This window comes from Coregonus lavaretus, assembly GCF_964263955.1.
Source record: "Coregonus lavaretus genome assembly, chromosome: 5".
Lineage (NCBI taxonomy): Eukaryota > Metazoa > Chordata > Actinopteri > Salmoniformes > Salmonidae > Coregonus > Coregonus lavaretus.
The window spans coordinates 18,828,165-18,848,888 of NC_139992.1; the positions used below are offsets into that span (position 1 = coordinate 18,828,165).

Genomic DNA, 20,724 nt, shown 5'->3' on the forward strand with positions numbered 1-20,724 from the left:
TTGCAGTAACAATTACAATACTTACATGAATCCATGTACCTTCTTAGAGACGATAAACCCAAGGTGCTCCTCTTCTCTTCGTTTCACACCGAGTGTGGTTTCAGGCTCCCTGAAGAGTGATTTTAAGGAAGATACTTCAGGTTGACAAGACGATGCTGCAGAAGGTTTTCTTGAGGTGTAAAACAACCTCAGCTGGATGTGAGAATCCCCAGTCCTAACCACACTTTATTTTAAATGGCTTATTTTATGATCCCATTGGATTACAGTAAAGCAGGTTACCAGTCACAGCTATAGTCCTACCTGTATGTAAGCTAGCCATAACAAAAGAGCTAGCAAGCAACCACCTTCTGGAATGTGCTTTAATAAATAATATAAGGTATTTGTTAATAGCCAGCTCACCACTTATAAAACATTTAATATCAAATGTCAGAAAGCTGTTCATAAATACTTTGGCCTATTAATTAATAACTGCGTTCATAAATATTAGTTTAAACACTTATAGTTTATCTCAATGTATGATTAACAAATCGAATAAAAACATTATATCAACAATCCTGAATAAATAAAGGAACATTTTGGAGGGATTTTTTAGAAAGTAGACAAACAAAGACAACAAATACATTGTATAGAATGTACTGGGCACTCTTTATTAAAGCTCTTTCACAGATGTGGTGTGTATGTACAACATGGTGGTAAATTGTGTGTGTGTGTGTGTGCGTGCGTGTGTGTGTGAGTGGCTCTGCCAATATGTTCAGAATGAATACACTGTTTACTGTGCATTTTCCCACCTCAAATAAATCTCACAGCAGAAGATCAGTCCTCCAAAGTCTGATTCAATAATTTTTCATGAAAATGTGTTGAGAGAGTCAGGTACCAGAAGTCATTCAACAGATTTCCTCGTTATGTCTAACACTGTCCTCTCCAAAGCCCATCCATCCCATCACAACTTCATCAGGCTGTTCTTCTCTGGTCACCTCGTCCTCGTGCCCCTCACTGGCATATAATACCTCAGTTCCTTCCAGAAGCGTGAGGACAAGGAAAGAGAGGGTGAGGAGAGAGGGGACGAAGCCAGCTCCCCTCTCTTCTCCTCCACCTCCTCCTCTTCTCCCCACCTCCCACACCTCAACCCTCTGCTACTCTTCCACCAGCAGACGGCGCCCTGGCGCTCCCGGAGGTGGCGCACCGACTCGGGGAAGAGGGTCAGCTGTGTGGGGGAGACCTCCTCCAGCTCCACAAGGACCACCTTAAGGGAGCCCTCCAACAGGGCACGGTGCATGGCCGTCTGCCTCTCGAAGCTCTGCCAGGCCTCCAGGACACCACTGCTGCTGTCACTGTGGCTTCCACTGCAGAACGTAGAGCCAGAGTAGACCAGGAGGAGACGCCGGCTTGCCAGCATGCTCTCCTCCACTGCATCTACTATGGCTAGAGAGGGAGGAGGGAGGAGAAGAGGGGGAAAGGGAGGAGGGAGGAGGGAGGAGAAGAGGGGGAAAGGGAGGAGGGAGGAGAAGAGGGGGTCAGGGAGCAGGGGAAATTGTTATTAAAACATTGTTCTACCATTGAAATGGTTTCTGAAGGTCTTTATGATTTCAGAAAGGTTTCACATATTTCATCATCATGCTACTTATGTACTAATGCCAAGGCTAACTTAGTCTTCTGGAACCTGGAGCCTCAGGGTCGAGCTGAGATGTCATACCTTCCCCTGGTAGGCTGTCCCGGCCCAGTATGAACAGCCTGTAGCCACACCTCCCCTCCAGAACCTGGGGCAACATGTGGAGGGCAAACATCTCTGCCTCCCCACAGGCTCCGCCCCCATCCCCAAACAGACGGGGGTATGCCACGTACGCATCATACAACTTCCCATCAGAGTCTGCCACATGCAGGATAGGGACAGGTAAAACAAAATAGATGTGTTAGTGCTGGGCTAGAGCAAAAGCCTCCACAAACCTGCCTAACAGAGGAGGCTTGGTTATTTATGACACCATAGTTGCTTGTGTTTTATGGTTACATGGCCTATTTAGTGCCTTGTATCAAACTTCCTCTCTGTTTCCTCTGAGTCATGGAAAATGCTGTGCTTGCATAGCTGTGGGATGTGCTACAATACATTGCTACACTTGCTACTGATTTTACTTGTGGTCAGGTGGGGAGTGGGAAACAAGTGTTGGATTCTAGCTTGGAATATACTTATTCATGTTACCATATTAGAACCGGGTGTATGGAAAGTTACTGAGTGAGAAAGGGGAGTGCAGAGCTTACATTCTGTTGGGAAATGTTATTCTTAAATCTCATGTACCCTATGGAGAGAGGCAAAGGGCAACAGTCTGGTTTCAGTCACTGCTAAGGTAGGACAGCCGTGGAGTAAGGAGGAGTGAGGAATTCGGCCCGAGTTCAGGTCAGATGAAGTGAGGAGGAACAGTCAGTCCTGTCACACACATACAGTTGAAGTCGGAAGTTTACATACCCCTTAGCCAAATACATTTAAACTCAGTTTTTCACAATTCCTGACATTTAATCCTAGTAAAAATTCCCTGTCTTAGGTCAGTTAGGATCACCACTTTATTTTAAGAATGTGAAATGTCAGAATAATAGTAAAGAGAATGATTTATTCCGCTTTTATTTATTTCATCACATTCCCAGTGGGTCAGAAGTTTACATACACTCAATTAGTATTTGGTAGCATTGCCTTTAAATTGTTTAACTTGGGTCAAACGTTTCGGGTAGCCTTCCACAAGCTTCCCACAATAAGTTGGATGACTTTTGGTCCATTCCTCCTGACAGAGCTGGTGTAAGAGGCCTCCTTGCTCGCACACGCTTTTTCAGTACTGCCCATAATGTTCTATAGGATTGAGGTCAGGGCTTTGTGGTGGCCACTCCAATACTTTGATGTTGTTGTCCTTAAGCCATTTTGCCACAACTTTGGAAGTATGCTTGGGGTCATTGTCCATTTGGAAGACCCATTTGCGACCAAGCTTAAACTTCCTGACTGATGTCTTAAGATGTTGCTTCAATACATCCACATAATTTTCCTTCCTCATGATGCTATCTACTTTGTGAAGTGCACCAGTCCCTCCTGCAGCAAAGCACCCTCACAGCATGATGCTGCCACCCCCGTGCTTCACAGTTGGGATGGTGTTCTTCAGCTTGCAAGCCAACTTTAAAGGCACAGTCAACTTAGTGTATGTAGACTTCTGACCCACTGGAATTGCTGTGAATTATATGTGAAATAATCTGTCTGTAAACAATTGTTGGAAAAATTACTTGTGTCATGCACAAAGTAGATGTCCTAACCGACTTGCCAAAACTATAGTTTGTTAAAAAGAAATTTGTGGAGTGGTTGAAAAACAAGTTTTAATGACTGTATGTAAACTTCCAACTTCAACGGTATATTTCCATGCCCATGAAGGTTCTAGCAGGAGGCTACACCAATGAGAGGAACCAAATACGTTCCTGACTAGCAACAGAGATGTATTGGCTGTCTAGATATGCAAGGGGTTGACTCCGCCTAGTAGGAAGGTATAAATATATGTGATTGTGTAAACATCTTTGTCTTTGCAGCTATATGACCCAGTGGGTGAATAAACTTTGTTTGAGCTTTTTCTAGTTGTCCGTTTGAGTTTTTACTCAGTTTGTTCAGAACCTAACACAAGCAATGCAACATGCGTGTGTGTGTGGGTTTAAGTGTGGGCCTGGGGGTTTGTGGGGAGACATGCTGTATGTGCATTTCTGTCTGTATCTGGTGTAGGAATGTATATTTATGTTAGTGCGAGTTTCCATTTCGTGAAAGCACAGTATGCAATGAGTCTGCAGATAGTGTGTGTGTGTGCATGAGTGTGTGCATGTCTACGTGTGCGCGCTCAGGCATGTTTCTATTAATGTTTCCATGAGTGTGCTTGCGCAGTATATGTGCGGTAAAGTGTCTCTCATTGCGTACCTGTGTTTGTGTAGAGAAGCGGGAACATCCTCCTGAGCGACAGCACGATGTCGATCTTGAAGCGATGGTAAATAACAACACTAACAGTAAACACCAATACCAGACTGGTCAGTAGTACCCCAATAGGGAGCAGATAGTTTGGATCTGTGCAGAAAAAGAGAGAAGATAGCATTTATAACAGTTTTTTCAAAAGTGGTGAAGTTGCAGTTGTTATAATACACTATCAAAACAACGGTAAAGGGACAGGATAATATGTGTGTGATCTCTTTTGAAACACCTTTATGTTATCCTCCAGACAGTATTGTCTAACCTGTAGGCTGTAGTATGAAGAAGGCTAAAGAAATGCCTCTGTCACTGGAAACCAAACACGTGTAGTTGATGTAAAAGTCTTCCTCTTCCACCATCAAGAAATTCAAATGACGCTCCAACCATACACCCTTCTCCTCTTCTTCTCTCCACTCCCTGGTTTGGGGAGGGGGGGGGGGGGGAAGACAGACAAGTTCCCCCTTGTGAACGCACAATCAAACCATCATGGCAACAGTTAACATAACATACACTGTTATTGGCGCCTGAGGGGATGGGTGCCGTTTTACAGGCTCCTAACCAACTGTGCTATTTTGTGTGTTTTTTTGCATTGTTTGTAACCTTTTTTGTACATAATGTTGCTGCTACCGTCTCTTATGACCGAAAATAGTTTCTGGATATCAGAACAGTGATTATTCACCTCAAACTGCACAAATATTTTTTTTTTAATGAGTCTTACAGAAGGGATATACTGTTTCTCCGAGACCAGGCCCAAATCCCGTCATTCGTGTGAAGAAAAGACAGAGGTACAGGGGGCGGAGATCGGGTGCCTTGTGAGAATTATTCGGCGAGTGGGGAACCCGCCTCTACCTTCCGTTCTATTGGCCAACGTGCAATCACTGGAGAATAAACTGGATGAGCTCCGTTCTAGACTATCCTACCAACGGGACATTAAAAACTGTAATAGCTTATGTTTCACCAAGTCGTGGCTGAACGACGACACGGATAATATACAGTTGGCTGGATTTCCGTGCATTGGCAGGACAGAAGCGGCACTCCTAGTGGCCAGGAACTTTAATGCAGGCAAACTTAAATCCATTTTACCTCATTTCTACCAGCATATCACATCTGCAACCAGAGGGAAAAAACCCTAGACCACTTTTACTCCACACACAGTGATGCATACAAAGCTCTCCTTCGCCCTCCATTTGGCAAATCTGACCATAATGCTATCCTGCTGATTCCTGCTTTCAAGCAAAAACTAAAGCAGGAAGTACCAGTGACTCGCTCAATATCAGAAGACGCGGATGCTACGCTACAGGACTGTTTTGCTAGCACAGACTGGAAGAAATCCCGCTATGCCATCAGACTAACCATCAAACAGGCAAAGCGTCAATACAGGACTAGGATTGAATCCTACTACACCGGCTCTGATACTCGTCAGATGTGGCAGGGCTTGCAAACTATTACGGATTACAAAGGGAAACCCAGCAGCGAGCTGCCCAGTGACGCGAGCCTATTAGATGGGCTAAATGCCTTTTATGCTCGCTTCGGGGCAAGCAACACTGAAGCATGCATGAGAGCACCAGCTGTTCCGGACGACTGTGTGATCACGCTCTCCGTAGCCTTTAAACAGGTCAACATTCACAAGGCCGCGGGGCCAGACGGATTACCAGGACGTGTACTCAGATCCTGCGTGGACAAACTGGCAAGTGTCTTCACTGACATTTTCAACCTTTCCCTGAGCAAGTCTGTAACACCTACATGTTTCAAGCAGACCACCATAGTCCCTGTGCCCAGAAAAGCGAAGGTAACCTGCCTAAATGACTACCGTCCCGTAGCACGTCGGTAGCCATGATGTTCTTTGAAAGGCTGGTCATGGCTCACATCAACACCATCATCCCGGAAACCCTAGACCCACTCAAATTTGCATCCCGCCCCCATGGATCCACAGATGACGCAATCTCAATCGCACTCCACACTGCCCTTTCCCACCTGGACAAAAGGAACACCTATGTGAGAATGCTGTTCATTGACTACAGTTCAGCGTTCAACACCATAGTGCCTACAAAGTTCATCACTAAGCTAAGGACCCTGGGACTAAACACCTCCCTCTGCAACTGGATCTTGGACTTCCTGACGGGCCGCCCCCAGGTGGTAAGGGTAGGCAACAACACATCTGCCAAGCTGATCCTCAACACTGGGGCCCCTCAGGGGTGCATGCTTAGTCCCCTCCTGTACTCCCTGTTCACCCATGACTGCGTGGCCAAGCACGACTCCAACACCATCATTAAGTTTGCTGACGACACAACAGTGGTAGGCCTGATCACCGACAACGATGAGACAGCCTAAAGGGAGGAGGTCAGAGACCTGGCAGTGTGGTGCCAGGACAACAACCTCTCCCTCAACGTGATCAAGACAAAGGAGCTATCGTGGACTACAGGAAAAGGAGGGCCAAACACGCTCCTATTCACATCGACAGGGCTGTAGTGGAGCTGGTCGAGAGTTTCAAGTTCATTTGTGTCAACATTAATCAAATGGCCACCTGGACTATCTACATTGACACCCCCCTCCCTTTGTTTTTACACTGCTGCTACTCGCTGTTTATTATCTATGCATAGTCACTTTACCCCTACCTACATGTACAAATTACTTCGACTAACCTGTACCCCCGCACATTGACTCGGTACCGGTACACCCTGTATTTAGCCTCGTTATTGTTATTTTATTGTGTTACTTGTTATTTGATTTTTTACTTTATTTTATTTAGTAAATATTTTCTTAACTCTATTTCTTGAACTGCATTGTTGGTTAAGGGCCTGTAAGTAAGCATTTCACGGTAAGGTCTACACCTGTTGTATTCGACGCATGTGACAAATAAAATGTGATTTGATTAGATTTTGTGAAGTTCCAAAGTTTCAAAGCAAGCACTATGTATTAAGGTATATGGAGCCTATCTTAATCTCAGTAGTATACCTGATACGATACCAACAGTTTAGATACTATACAGTAGAACATCCATCTGGATGACACAGAATACAGGCATATACAGTGCCGTGAAAAAGTATTTTCTCCTTTCTGATTTTCTCTATTTTTGCATATTTTTTATACTGAATGTTATCAGATCTTCAACCAAAACCTAATATTAGATAAAGGAACCTGAGTGTACAAATAACAAACCCAAAAATTATACTTATTTTATTTATTTAATTAACAAAGTTATGCAAGTGTGAAAAAGTAACTGCCCCCTTACACTCAACAACTGGTTGTGCCACCTTTAGCTGCAATGACTGCAACCAAATGCTTCCTGTAGTTGTTGATCAGTCTCTCACATCGCTGTGGAGGAATTTGGCCAACTCTTGCATGCAACATTTTTGGGTTTTCAAGCATGAACTGCTAGTTTCAAGTCCTACCACAACATCTCAATTGGAATTGGGTCTGGACTTTGACTAGTAAATTACAAAACTTCAAATGTGTTGCTTTTTAACCATTTTCAAGTAAACTTGATTATGTGTTTTGGATCATTGTCTTGCTACATGACCCAGCTGTGCTTCAGCTTCAGCTCACAGACAGATGGCCTTACATTCTCCTGTAGAACGTAATGGGACCCATGTCGTCCAAAAAGCAATACTTTTGACTCATCTGTCCATAGAACATTCTTCAAATAGTCTTGATGATTCAGGTGCTTTTTGGCAAACTTGAGTCAACTTTTTGGATGAGATGGGTCCCATTATGTCTGGCGAAAAGCTAACACTGCATTACACAGTAAGAACTTCATACTGTAAGTCAAGCATGGTGGTGGTATTGTGATGGTTTGGGGATGCTTTGCTGCCTCAGGACCTGGACGACTTGCCTTAATAGAAGGAACCATGAATTCTGCTCTGTATCCGAGAATTCTACAGGAGAATGTCATGCCATCCGTCTGTGAGCTGAAGCTGAAGCGCAGCTGGGTCATGCAGCAAGACAATGATCCAAAACACACAATCAAGTCTACATGAAAATGGTTAAAAAGCAACACATTTGTAGAATTCTTACAGTGTGTATTGCGATACTGTTGTGTTGTCTCAACCTACCTTTGTGATTCCTGAAAGATGCGTTCTGAGACAATTTTGGAAATTGAGTTTTTGCTAGCTTTCCAATTCAAATCCGTGCAACTTTTATTCCCCACACTCGGCACAAACACCCGACACATCTTACTGAAGGAAGAACCTAGGGGGCAAACATTGAATTCTTTATTTGGATCATGAATGAAAATAAATAATAAACTCACGCACGCACGCGCACACACACACAAACACACACACACACACATTCTCTAGTGGTTTACTCACCCAGATCTGCTTTGATGATCTCATTGGCAGGTTCAACCACTTTGGGCTCCAGGCAATACTGCACTGAAATTATGACAATGATTCATAAACATCATAGAAAGACACAGAAATATTCAGTCACCTGACCCTATAGAAAACAACCCTTTCTAAGCTCTCAAAGAGCAAAGTTTCAAAGCAGCCTCTATGAACTCATAACCTCTGATTCAGGGTCATATACAGTGCCTTCAGAAAGTATTCACACTCCTTGACTTTTTCCACGTTTTGTTGTGTTACAGCTTGAATTTGAAATTGATGCAATTTAGATTTTTGTATCAATGGCCTACACACAATACCCCATAATGTCAAAGTGGAATGTTTTTAGAAATGTTTACAAATTAATTAAAAATGATGAAATGTCTTGAGTCAAGAAGTATTCAATGCCTTAGTTATGGCAGGCCTAAATAAGTTCAGGAGTAAAATGTTGCTTAACAAGTCACATAAGTTGCATGGACTCACTCTGTGTCACGCCCTGGCTCTAGGGACTATTTTATGTTGAGCCAGGGTGTGTAGAGTTGGGAGGAGATCCAGGCCGGTATGGATCGCCGTCCGTGGGAGGAGACGGTGGAGGCGCGCCATAGAGAGTAGCAGCGGCGCCAACCGGGCCGACGTCGGACACGCAAGAGGCAACCCCAATAAATTTTTAGGGGGGGGGGGGGGGCACACGGCATGGACGACGGGGCTGCTGGAGGCAGCTACAGGGCGATGTTGGGGATTAGGAGAGGAGGCCACCGGGTTTGGGTGGCCGGAAGGGAGGTTGGCGGAAACTAGAGGTAGAGCAGAGCAAACTCCCCGTACTCAGGCTAGGCAGTGTGAGACAGGGCAGGTTCCGAGATATGCGGAGCTGCGTACTGTGCCGCGAGTGGTCCGGCACAGTCCGGTTCGTCCTGTGCGAGCACCACGCACGTGTTGTGCTAAGGTGGGCATGCAGCCAGGACGGAGTGTGCCGGCTCAACGCTCGTGGCCTCCAGTACCCCTCCTCGGTCCCGGATATCCTGCGCCAGTGTCACGTGTTGTTGTGCCAGTACGTGTACACAGCCCTGTACGTCCTGTGCTGATGCCTCACACAGAGTGTGTTAAGATAGGCATTCAGCCAGGACGGGTTGTGTCAGCTCTTCGCTCCAGACCTCCAGTCCGTCTCCACAGCCCGGTCCGGCCTGTTCCTGCCCCTCGTACCAAGACTGTGGTGCGCGTCGCTAGCCCGGCCCGGCCCATTCCTGCTCCCCGCACCAAGTCAGTGGTGCGCGTCGTCAGCCCGGCCCGGCCGGTTCCTGCTCCCCGCACCAAGCCAATGGTGCGCGTCGTCAGCCCGGCCCGGCCCGTTCCTGCTCCCCGCACCAAGCCAGTGGTGCGCTTCGTCAGCCCGGCCCGGCCCGTTCCTGCTCCCCGCACCAAGCTTGTGGTGCGCATCGTCAGCCCGGTCCGGCCCGTTCCTGCTCCCCGCACCAAGCCAGGGGTGTGCGTCGTCAGCCCGGTCCGGCCCATTCCTGCTCCCCGCACCAAGCCTGTGGTGCGCGTCGTCAGTCCGGCACAGCCCGTGCCCGTTTCACCGGTGCCTGGTCAGGTACCGGTCAGCTGCTCCACACCGGAGCCTAAGCAATCCGCTCCACCGATGTCCAGTCCAGCTCCAGCCAGCGGGGCCAGACCAGACCAGGGGCACTACGGGGGGGTTATTAGAGGGTGGTGGTCACGCCTGGAGCCGGATCCGCCTCCGAGGAGGAATGCCCACCCGGCCCTCCCCTGTTCGGTTTATGTTGGCGCGGTCGCAGTCCGCGCCTTTGGGGGGGGGGTACTGTCACGCCCTGGCTCTAGGGACTCTTTTATGTTGAGCCAGGGTGTGTAGAGTCTATGTTTTGTGTTCATTGTTTCAGTATCTAGTTCATGTGTTTCTGTGTTGGCCGGGGTGGTTCTCAATCAGAGGCAACGAGAATCAGCTGTTGCTTGTTGTCTCTGATTGGGAACCATACTTAGGCAGCCGTTTGGCAGTTGTGTTTTGTGGGATCTTGTTCCGTGTTGGTTTGTGTTTGTTACCAAGGACTTCACGTATCGTTTTGTTGTTTTTGTTCGTGTGGTGAATATAAATAAAGTATGTTCGCATTCCACGCTGCGCCTTGGTCCGCTCCTTTTGACGATCGTGACACTCTGTGTGCAATAACAGTGTTTCAAATGATTTTTGAATGACTACCTCATGTCTGTACCCCACACATACAGTACAATTATATGTAAGGTCCCTAAGTCAAGCAGTGAATTTCAAACACAGATTCAACCACGAAGACCAGGGAGGAAAACCTGGTTCCGTCTGCTTTCCACCAGGCACTGGGAGATGAATTCACCATTCAGCAGGTCAACAACCTTAAACACAAGGCCAAATCTACACTGAAGTTGCTTACGAAGAATACAGTGAATGTTCCTGAGTGGCCGAGTTACAGTTTAGACTTAAATCTGCTTGAAAATCTATGGCAAGACCTGAAAATGGTTGTCTAGCAATGATCAACAACCAACTTGACAGACCTTGTAGAATTTTGAAAATAATAATGGGGAAATGTTACACAATCCAGGTGTGGAAAGCTCTTAGACACTTACCCAGAAATACTCACAGCTGTAATCTCTGCCAAAGGTGATTCTAACATATATTGACTCAGGGAGTTGAATACTTATGTAATCAGATATATTAGTGTTCTATTTTTCTATTTTTTTCTATTTTTAATGTTAGACTTTTTCTTACACTTTGACATTACAGGGTATTTTGTGTAGATTGTTAACAAAAAATGACTATTAAATCCCTTTTAATCCCACTATGTAACACAACAAGATGTGGAGAAAGTCAACGGGTGTGAATACTTTCTGAAGGCACTGTATCTCTGTAATGGCTGTGGTAAGGATTGGGGGTATATGGTAATAATCTGTGGTTAGGGACAACTTTTATGAGCTGTGCCAACAAAACTCACCGTCCACCATACCGTTGATGGTCTCTGAGATCCTGCCGCTGAGCCCTTCCAAGTTAAAGGTCATGGTGCAGGTGTAGAACGCATGGTCCTCAGGGATGACCGCTTTTACTAGGAGTAACTCCGTAACACTGTTATTGACATAGCTAAACCTGTTCCACAATGGGTCATCTTTCACAATGGGTTCACAGCCCTGAAAGGTTTAAAGTAGAAATCCACACTGAAAGGTAGTGGTAATGGAATGGAATATCATAGTAATGGAATATGGCTAATAAAACAAAATGAATACACAATTACAGATAAGTTGTGATAATGTCTTACCTTAGAAGACCTACTCTCAGAACAATTCAATGCAGTACAATGTGTGAGAGCAATGAACAATGTAAAGAGTATATACCGTATCTGATGGAACATTGTTCAAATGTAGTCACTAGTAGTAATAACCCCACATTCCTATAGTTTTAAACAGAAATTAAGAATACATAGAGACAGACTGAATGACTGAAAAGAAAGAGTTCAAACAGGCTTTCCAGCACTGTCAGGCAGGGGCAGACTGGGACCAGAAATCCGCCCTGGCATTTCTGACACACCAGACCATTTTTCCCTTGAGGCCCCGACATTGGCCCATTTTCTTTCCTTGAGGCCCCCAAAAGGCCCATTTTTGTCACTGTGGACCCCGTTATTACATTTACATTTTTTACATTTTAGTCATTTAGCAGACGCTCTTATCCAGAGTGATTTACAGTTAGTGAGTGCATACATTTTCATACTGGCCCCCCGTGGGGAACGAACCCACAACCCTGGCGTTGCAAGCGCCATGCTCTACCAACTGAGCTACAGGGGACTACATCATGTCCAAATGTATCTCAAATTGATTTGAACATGATTACATTTTACGTTTTAGTCATTTAGCAGACGCTCTTATCCAGAGCGACTTACAGTTAGTGAGTGCATACATTTTTCATACTGATGCGCGACAAATGCCAATATCGGTCAAATGACTTGAATGAGATTTGTGCCACAAATGCCAAAACGCTTCCATGTGACAACAGTGCAAGGGAAACCAAACCAAAGCACGTTGTTGTTATACCTTGTCCATAGACTGGCCTACAGGGTAAGGAAACCAATGTCATTGTAATTTGGGTGAACTTTGGGTGAACTAATTTGGTTATTAGCCAGATAATTATAATTATGTAAAAAAATAAAATAAATGACAATCCCATTGGGCTAAAAATGTATCAGCCCATCCGGCATGGCCAGTCCACCCCTGCTGTCAGGCGTTCCCTCTCAACACTCTCCCATTGCACTGCACTGTCTGTTTACCCCATAGGACTCACCTTGTACCACTGAATGGAGTAATTGTCCACTTCCCTGATATGGTCACTCAATGGGCAGTTCAGAAAACCGGTGTCTTTGTTGGTCAGGACCTGGTCGGCCTTTTCTGGTCGACCGCATTCTTCTGGGTTGGTGTGGTTCACAATCAGTAAGGCCGATTTCTTATAGCACTGGGAGGGTAGTCTGTTTATCAAAGGTAACAGGAAAGATTTACAGCACACACACACACACACACACACACAGCAGACAAAAGTATTGCCCCTACCTCACAACACACTCATAGTTTCCAGCATCCTCCATCGCGATGTTAAAAATCCACAGTGTCTTTCCCCGCGGCAGAGTCTTTCTTGTCTCCCTGGTCAGCTCTCTTCCAGTCCTTGGGTCATACCATGAGATGTTATAGGGGATGCTGCGGTAGTCAAACACATTGAGGTCCACCAGGGTGGATGTTAACATGGCAGCATCACCGGAAACTGAAAACACCCGCTCAACCTCTCGTCCTTTGTCCTCACAGAGATCTGCACACAAAGAGTATATAAAGTAAAGTAAAGACAAACATGCGGCACAGGGACTGTTTGCGGACCACCATCTTTTTTATTGAGGCCACCTCTTAAAGAAAAACACATGTTGGAGAAATGATGCACGGCAAAGAAATTATGCAATTATTCCGCGTGTCATGTAGTATGCATAGACAGAGTCTTTACAGAGATGGTCCCTTCAAAATATATCTCTTCACAACAAATTCTCCAGTAAAACAAATAATAACTAAGAACACTGATGGTGTTAAATCAATACTGAAAGTGTTGAGTCTGTGGACCCATATAGACACCAGAACAGTGTTAAATTAACACACTGATTAGTGTAAAGCCTTTTCCAAATATTCCCACAGTGCCTTGCCTTTCAAGCAAATTGTAGAGTTACCACCACTGTAAGTGACAGAGACATGGTTGTTGCATTCATCCATTTTTGGACCTACGGACTTCAAAAAGTGAGATCCTAAATGAATATGTTGTCATAAAATATATATATATATATTTAACACAATGCCATACAGTGCATTCGGAAAGTATTCAGACCCCTTCACTTGTTCCACATTTTGTTACATTACAGCCTTAAATAAATGTGTTTTTTTCCTTATCAATCTACACAAAATACCCCATATTGACAAAGCAAAAACAGGTTTTACATTTTTTTTGCAAATCAATTAAAAATTAAAAACGGAAATATCACATTTACATAAATATTCAGACCCTTTACTCAGTACTTTGTTGAAGCACCTTTGGCAGCGATTACAGCCTCGAGTCTTCTTGGGTATGATGCCACAAGCTTGGCACACCTGTATTTGGGGAGTTTCTCCCATTCCTCTCTGCAGATCCTGTCAAGCTCTGTAAGGTTACATGGGGAGCATCGCTGCACAGCTATTTTCAGGTCTCTCCAGAGCTGTTCGATCGGGTTCATGTCCGGGCTCTGGCTGGGCCACTCAAGGACATTCAGAGGCCTGTCCCGAAGCCACTCCTGCGTTGTCTTGGCTGTGTGCTTAGGGTCGTTGTCCTGTTGGATGGTGAACCATCGCCCCAGTCTGAGGTCTGGAGCAGGTTTTCATCAAGGATCTCTCTTCTGTACTTTGCTCCGTTCACCTTTCCACATCAAGATGCTGCCACCACCATGCTTCACCGTAGGGATGGTATTGGCCAGGTGATGAGTGGTGCCTGGTTTCCTCCAGACGGGACGCTTGGCATTCAGGCCAAAGAGTTCAATCTTGGTTTCATTAGACCAGAGAATCTTGTTTCTCTTGGTCTGTGAGTCCTTAGGTGCCTTTTGGCAAACTCCCGAGTGGCGCAGTGGTCTAAGGCACTGCATCGCAGTGCTAGCTGTGCCACTAGAGATCCTGGTTTGAATCCAGGCTCTGTCGTAGCCGGCCGCGACCGGGAGACCCATGGGGCGGCGCACAATTGGCCCAGCGTCGTGCAGGGTAGGGGAGGGAATGGCCGGCAGGGATGTAGCTCAGTTGGTAGAGCATGGCGTTTGCAACGCCAGGGTTGTGGGATTGATTCCCACGGGGGGCCAGTATTATCATATATTTTTTTTATTAACTGTAAGTCGCTCTGGCTAAGAGCGTCTGCTAAATGACTAAAATGTAAAATGTAAACGTAAGCGGGCTGTCATGTGCCTTTTACTGAGGAGTGGCTTCCGTCTGGCATCTCTACCATAAAGGCCTGATTGGTGGAGTGCTGCAGAGATGGTTGTCCTTCTGGAAGGTTCTCCCATCTCCATAGAGGACCTCTGGAGCTCTGTCAGAGTGACCATCAGGTTCTTGGTCACCTCCCTAACCAAGAACCTTCTCTCCTGATTGCTCAGTTTGGCCAGGCTGCAAGCTATAGTAAGAGTCTTGGTGGTTCCAAACTTCTTCCATTTAAGAATGATGGAGGGCACTGTGTTCTTGGGGACCTTCAATGCTGCAGAAAGGTTTTGGTACCCTTCTCCATATCTGTGCCTCGACACAATCCTTTCTTGGAGCTCAACGGACAATTCCTTTGACCTCATGGCTTGGTTTTTGCTCTGACATGCACTGTCAACTGTGGGACAGGTGTGTGCCTTTCCAAATCATGTCCAATCAATTGAATTTACCACAGATGGACTCCAATCAAGTTGTAGAAACATCTCAAGGATGATCAATGGAAATAGGATGCACCTGAGCTCAATTTCGAGTCTCATAGCAAAGGGTCTGAATATTTATGTAAATACTTGTTTATTTTTTTGGGTAAACATTTCTAAAAACCTGTTTTCTCACTTTGTCTTTATGGGGTATTTTGTGTAGATTGATGAGGAAAAATTTGCATTTAATCAATTTTAGAATAAGGCTGTAACGTAACAAAATGTGGAAAAGGTGAAGGGGTCTGAATAGTTGTGCACTGTATTTATTTCATAAGGCTTTATTTTGTGGGCATAGTTTTAACCAAATAAAGGAGCCTGAAACTCATGCACGTCATTATCATATTTCCCAGCTTGCTCTATCGCAGGATGATTGTTTTTAGAATTGTTTGTTTCAATATCTATATTTGTGCAGGTGCATTGATTGATTGATTAATATTATGCTACACAAAGATAAATAAGTGTTTGTCTCCCTTTAGTCACAAATGTAAACCTTTTATTCTGAGATTGTAACACAAGGGCCTGAAACCCATGGTTTACAAGCCACATCAGGCCTGCAAGTCACATTATGCTAGCTTGCAAGGTGACATGTAATTCCTATTGGAATCCAATCAGTGGGTGGAGATCCAACAGTTGGAATAATTATTCACCTGAAATCTGCATTCAGAATGACTGCCTGGGTTAGGAACATTAGGAACTAACTGATTTGAACTAACTAATTGGATTAGTTTATAAAAATGTATGTCATTTATCTTTGTGTAGCACAAGATTAATCAGTCAATCAATGTATGTGCACAAACATAGATATTGAAACAAACAATTCTGAAATATCAACCTGCAATAGAGCCTGCTGGGAAATATGATAATAATGACGTGGTTTTAGTTCAAAGTTATATGTATGAGTTTCAGGCCCCTAAAAAAGGGTAAAACTAGGCCCTCAAAATGGCGTGTGGTATTGTGTTAAACATATATATTTTTAATGATAACATTCACTTAGGATCTCACTTAATACTGGGTGAAGTCCATAGGACCGAAAATGGATGAATACATCAACCATGTCTCTGTCAATAACAAATATAGTCATTGGTGATAACTCTACAATTTACTCAAAAGGCAAGGCACTCTGGGAAATATTTGAATAAGGCTTTACACTAATCCGTAAGTTAATTTAACACTGTTCCGGTGTTTATATGGGGTCCATAGACAACACTTTCAGTGTTGATTTAAAGGTCATGAATAGTTAAAATGATGTTTTTCATGAAATGTGATGATATTTGAAGGAAACCAGATCAAAGTATGATGACTAAAGTATGATAAGTTATACATTGATAAAGTTTGATCATAAAGTTACTGGTCCCCTCCCCCATGTCAAACACTTGGATTCATTATTTAGGGGACAACGTGACATCACCTTAACTCTCATTTTAACACACCACTGGTACTGTAACATGATATTCTCTTACCTAACTTAAATAAGTACCGCCTTTTAACCAACATCGGGGCAGAGGGGCGTGGTTTATACATCTAGATAGCTACTCTACTGGCGCCAAAATGTGACTGAATGGTGTCAGCAAATATAATTACAAGTTTACCCTATCAATCTATGGCAAATATTCTTATATGTTTCCCCTTTCATCTGTGTCTGGTGTTAGCTAGTTACTGGCTAGCGAGGTCTTCAGCCAGCATGGAACAAAAGGGGGAGAAGGGTCATTCAAAACTCTGACTCAGTTGTCATGTCAACACATCCGTCAGTGCTGCTGTGAAACACATCACAAAAGACATGCCAAACGGGAGATATATATATATATATAAATGACATCAATGATGCAATTTCAATGTTGTTTGAGTTGCTTTTTGTGTCACCAAATTTGCTTAAGATGATTTTACTGCAACACTGCTCACTGCATCCAAGTTGCTTGACATAGGTGTTTCAAAGAGCTGTCAGTCAAGGCGAACTAATTAATATAAGCTCACCACCCACTCAGCCTGTCTTTTTCAACTTCCTGGTAGTTACCCATGAGAGAAAAAGTACTTTTCAGAATGACTGTTCAGGACCTTTAAAACTCTGTTTTTTTTAAACTGGAGAATTTGCTGTGTGCTTAACCTTTCAGAACAATAAGAAACATAGATATTTGCAGGGCTGCTGTTTCAAAGGATTTAATTCCATCAACACCGACCAGAGGTCAGAGTTAAGTCATGACAAAGTGAAGGACCATGTTTCTGCCTATAGAGCTGTTCAATTGATACAGTTTAATTCAATCTGTACTTCTAGCTGTCCTCGTAACATGATTGATTGATTGATTGATTAATTAATGGCTGATGAATTATGTTGGTAAAGTCCATGCTACTTACCTCCTACTGCCTTGGCGCTGCCAGTGAGACAGAGGAGTGAGAAGAGTGAGAGCTGCAACATCTGACTCCAATCCATAGCTGAAACAAAGAGACACACAGAATCACTTGTGAGTTTTAGTCAGGCATTGCCATAATAGGCTCAAACAAACTATCAGAATCAAGGGTCACATCACACTATCCAAAATCTTCAGCAAAAGAAATGATCTCACACACACAAACGTATCATGCTTCTTTCTGACCATCCACTGAATCCCTTACTTGTCAACTGAATGTCTGTTTCCCACACAAACACACACACCAGAGCTACACAGCAAATTATAGACTGAGAGTTTTAAATTAACACTGAAAGTGTGGACCCCTATAGACACTGGAAAGTGTTCAATTAACACACTGCTTGGTGTAAAGCCTTATTTTGTAGACTGCAATGTCAAATTTTCCTTGAAAATTATTGCACGTCACATAATCTAATACAAAAATATGAACATTATTATTTACATATTACACTAAAGTGGTTACTATACCATTGGGGATATCACATTATGATTTGCATAGGCTTTTAAGGAACTCATATACTATTTTTTTTTTTTTTTGGTATACTTCTGTAGGCTTAATTATAACTACAAATATGTAAGTGTTCAACCGTGACATGTGCTAACAATTCAACAGAACAGATTAACCGGAATTACATTTACTCCCATGGGTGGACAAAAATAACTTCCTGAAAGCCACGCCCCTACTACGCCAAGCCTCCAGTCTTATTATGATTTGACCCCCTCTGTAAAATCACAATAACCCAGCATCACCAAACCAACCTTGCTCTTTTTAAAAAACAACCAAACTAAGTGACCCAATGCCTGCAACCCAGCAGTTGGGTCATCCAAACAACCCAGGATGTTTTAGAGTGTAAGCCCTCATGAGGCCTTAAGAAATACATATTGTATTGTGTTAAAGGTATTGAACAGTAATTCTGAAAAGTACTTTTTCTGTCATGGCTAACTACCAGGAAGTTTGAAAAGAGGCTGAGTGGGCAGGGAGCTTATATTCATGATCTCGCCTTGACTGACAGCTCTTTGAAACTCCCATGTCAAGCAACTTGGATGCAGTGAGCAGTGTTGCAGCAAAATCATCTCAAGCAAATTTGGTGATACACAAAGCAACTCAAACACTGAAATTGCATCAATGATATCAATTATTTTTTATACATCTCTTGTTTGGCATGTCTCTTGTGACGCAGTTCACAAGAGCACTGATGGATGTGTTGACTTGACAACTGCGTCAGCGTTTTGAATGACCCTTCCCCCCTTTGTTCCATGCTGGCTGAAGACCTAGCTAGCCAGTAGCAAGCTAACACCAGTCACAGATGAAAGGGGAAACATATAAGTATCTTTGCCATAGATAAACAGGGAAAACTTTTATTTATATTTGATGACACCCTAAAGTCAAATTTGGCACCAGTAGAGTAGCTTTCTGGCTATATAAACCACGTCCCTATGCAAAGATGCCTTCACTCCGGAGCCAGAGCAATCCGCTTCACCGGGGTCCAGTCCAGCTCCGGTCAGCGGCTCCACTCCGGAGCCAGAGCAGTCCGCTCCACCGGTGCCTGATCCAGCTCCGGTCAGCGGCTCCAGTCCAGAGCCTGAGCAGTCCGCTCCACCGGTGCCCGGTCCAGCTCCGGTCAGCGGCTCCAGTCCAGACCCAGACGTCAGCCCCTCTCCAGGTTCGGGGTCTCCCACACCAGGGTCCAGACAGGGCTTGGAGTGTAGTGGGAGGAAGGAGAGGGGAAGCAACGCGCCAAGGTCTAGACCAGACCAGGGGCGCAACTGGGAGGCGAAGAGTGAGAGGTCGTCATGGCCTGAGCCGGATCCGCCTCTGAGGCAGAATGCCCACCCGGCCCCTACCCTGTTATGTTCATGTTGTGCGGTCGGAGTCCGCACCTTTGGGGGGGGGGTACTGTCACGCCCTGACTCAGGGGACGCTTATATGTTGAGTCAGGGTGTGTATATTCCTTGTTGTGTTTGTTCTATGTTGTAGGATCTAGTATGTCTAGATCTATGTTGGCAGGTGTGGTTCCCAATCAGAGGCAGCTGTCGCTCATTGTCTCTGATTGGGGACCATACTTAGGCAGCCTATTGGCACTAGTGGGTTGTGGGATCTTGTTCCGTGTGAGGTTTGTTGTGTGTACCGTAGAACGTCACGTATCGTTGGTTTATTGTTTTGTCGTTGTGTTTATTCATTTAATAAACATGTATGCATATCACGCTGCGCCTTGGTCTGACCCGTCTATGAACGAACGTGACATTCCCTCAGGAATTTCCCTGTATTTAGCGCCATTCATCATTCCTTTAATTCTGACCAGTTTCCCAGTCCCTGCCAATGAAAAACATCCCCACAGCATGATGCTGCCACCACCAGGGATGGTGGTCTCGAGGTGATAAGAGGTTTTGGGTTTGCGCCAGACATAGCATTTTCTTTGATGGCCAAAAAGCTCAATTTTAGTCTCAACTGAACAGAGTACCTTCATCCATATGTTTGGGGAGTCTCCCACATGTCTTTTGGTGAACACCAAACATGTTTGCTTATTTTTTTCTTTAAGCAATGGTTTTTTTTCTGGTCACTCTTCCGTAAAAAGCCCAGCTCTGTGGAGTGTACGGCTTAAAGTGGTCCTATGGACAGATACTCCAATCTCCGCTGTGGAGCTTTGCAGCTCTTTCAGGGTTATCTTTGGTCTCTTTGTTGCCTCTCTGATTAATGCCCTCCTTGCCTGGTCTGTGAGTTTTGGTGGGTGGGCGGCCCTCTCTTGGCAGGTTTGTTGTGGTGCCATATTCTTTAAACATTTTTATAATGGATTTAATGGTGCTCCGTGGGATGTTAAAAGTTTCTGATATTTTTTTATAACCCAACCCTGATCTGTACTTCTCCACAAATGTGTACCTGACCTGTTTGGAGAGCTCCTTGGTCTTCATGGTACCCCTTGCTTGGTGGTGCCCCTTGCTTAGTGGTGTTGCAGACGCTGGGGCCTTTCAGAACAGGTGTATATATACTGAGATCATGTGCCAGATCATGTGACACATACAGTGAGGGAAAAAAGTATTTGATCCCCTGCTAATTTTGTACGTTTGCC

At 44.5% G+C, this 20,724-nt stretch overlaps 1 pseudogene across 1 annotated transcript in view; it reads right to left on the reverse strand.

The window, feature by feature from the left end:
• Positions 1-940: 940 nt before the first annotated feature.
• LOC311128821 (interleukin-1 receptor type 1-like) overlaps positions 941-20,724 on the reverse strand; it is a 35,115-nt pseudogene continuing 15,331 nt past the window's right edge. Inside the window, exons 2-11 of the transcript in view lie at positions 17,604-17,681; positions 12,865-13,117; positions 12,602-12,782; positions 11,268-11,457; positions 8,284-8,346; positions 8,026-8,161; positions 4,239-4,390; positions 3,929-4,072; positions 1,694-1,867; positions 941-1,422 (exon numbers count right to left, since the gene is read on the reverse strand). The product of the transcript in view is annotated as an interleukin-1 receptor type 1-like (transcript). The remainder of the gene's footprint in view (positions 1,423-1,693; positions 1,868-3,928; positions 4,073-4,238; positions 4,391-8,025; positions 8,162-8,283; positions 8,347-11,267; positions 11,458-12,601; positions 12,783-12,864; positions 13,118-17,603; positions 17,682-20,724) is intronic.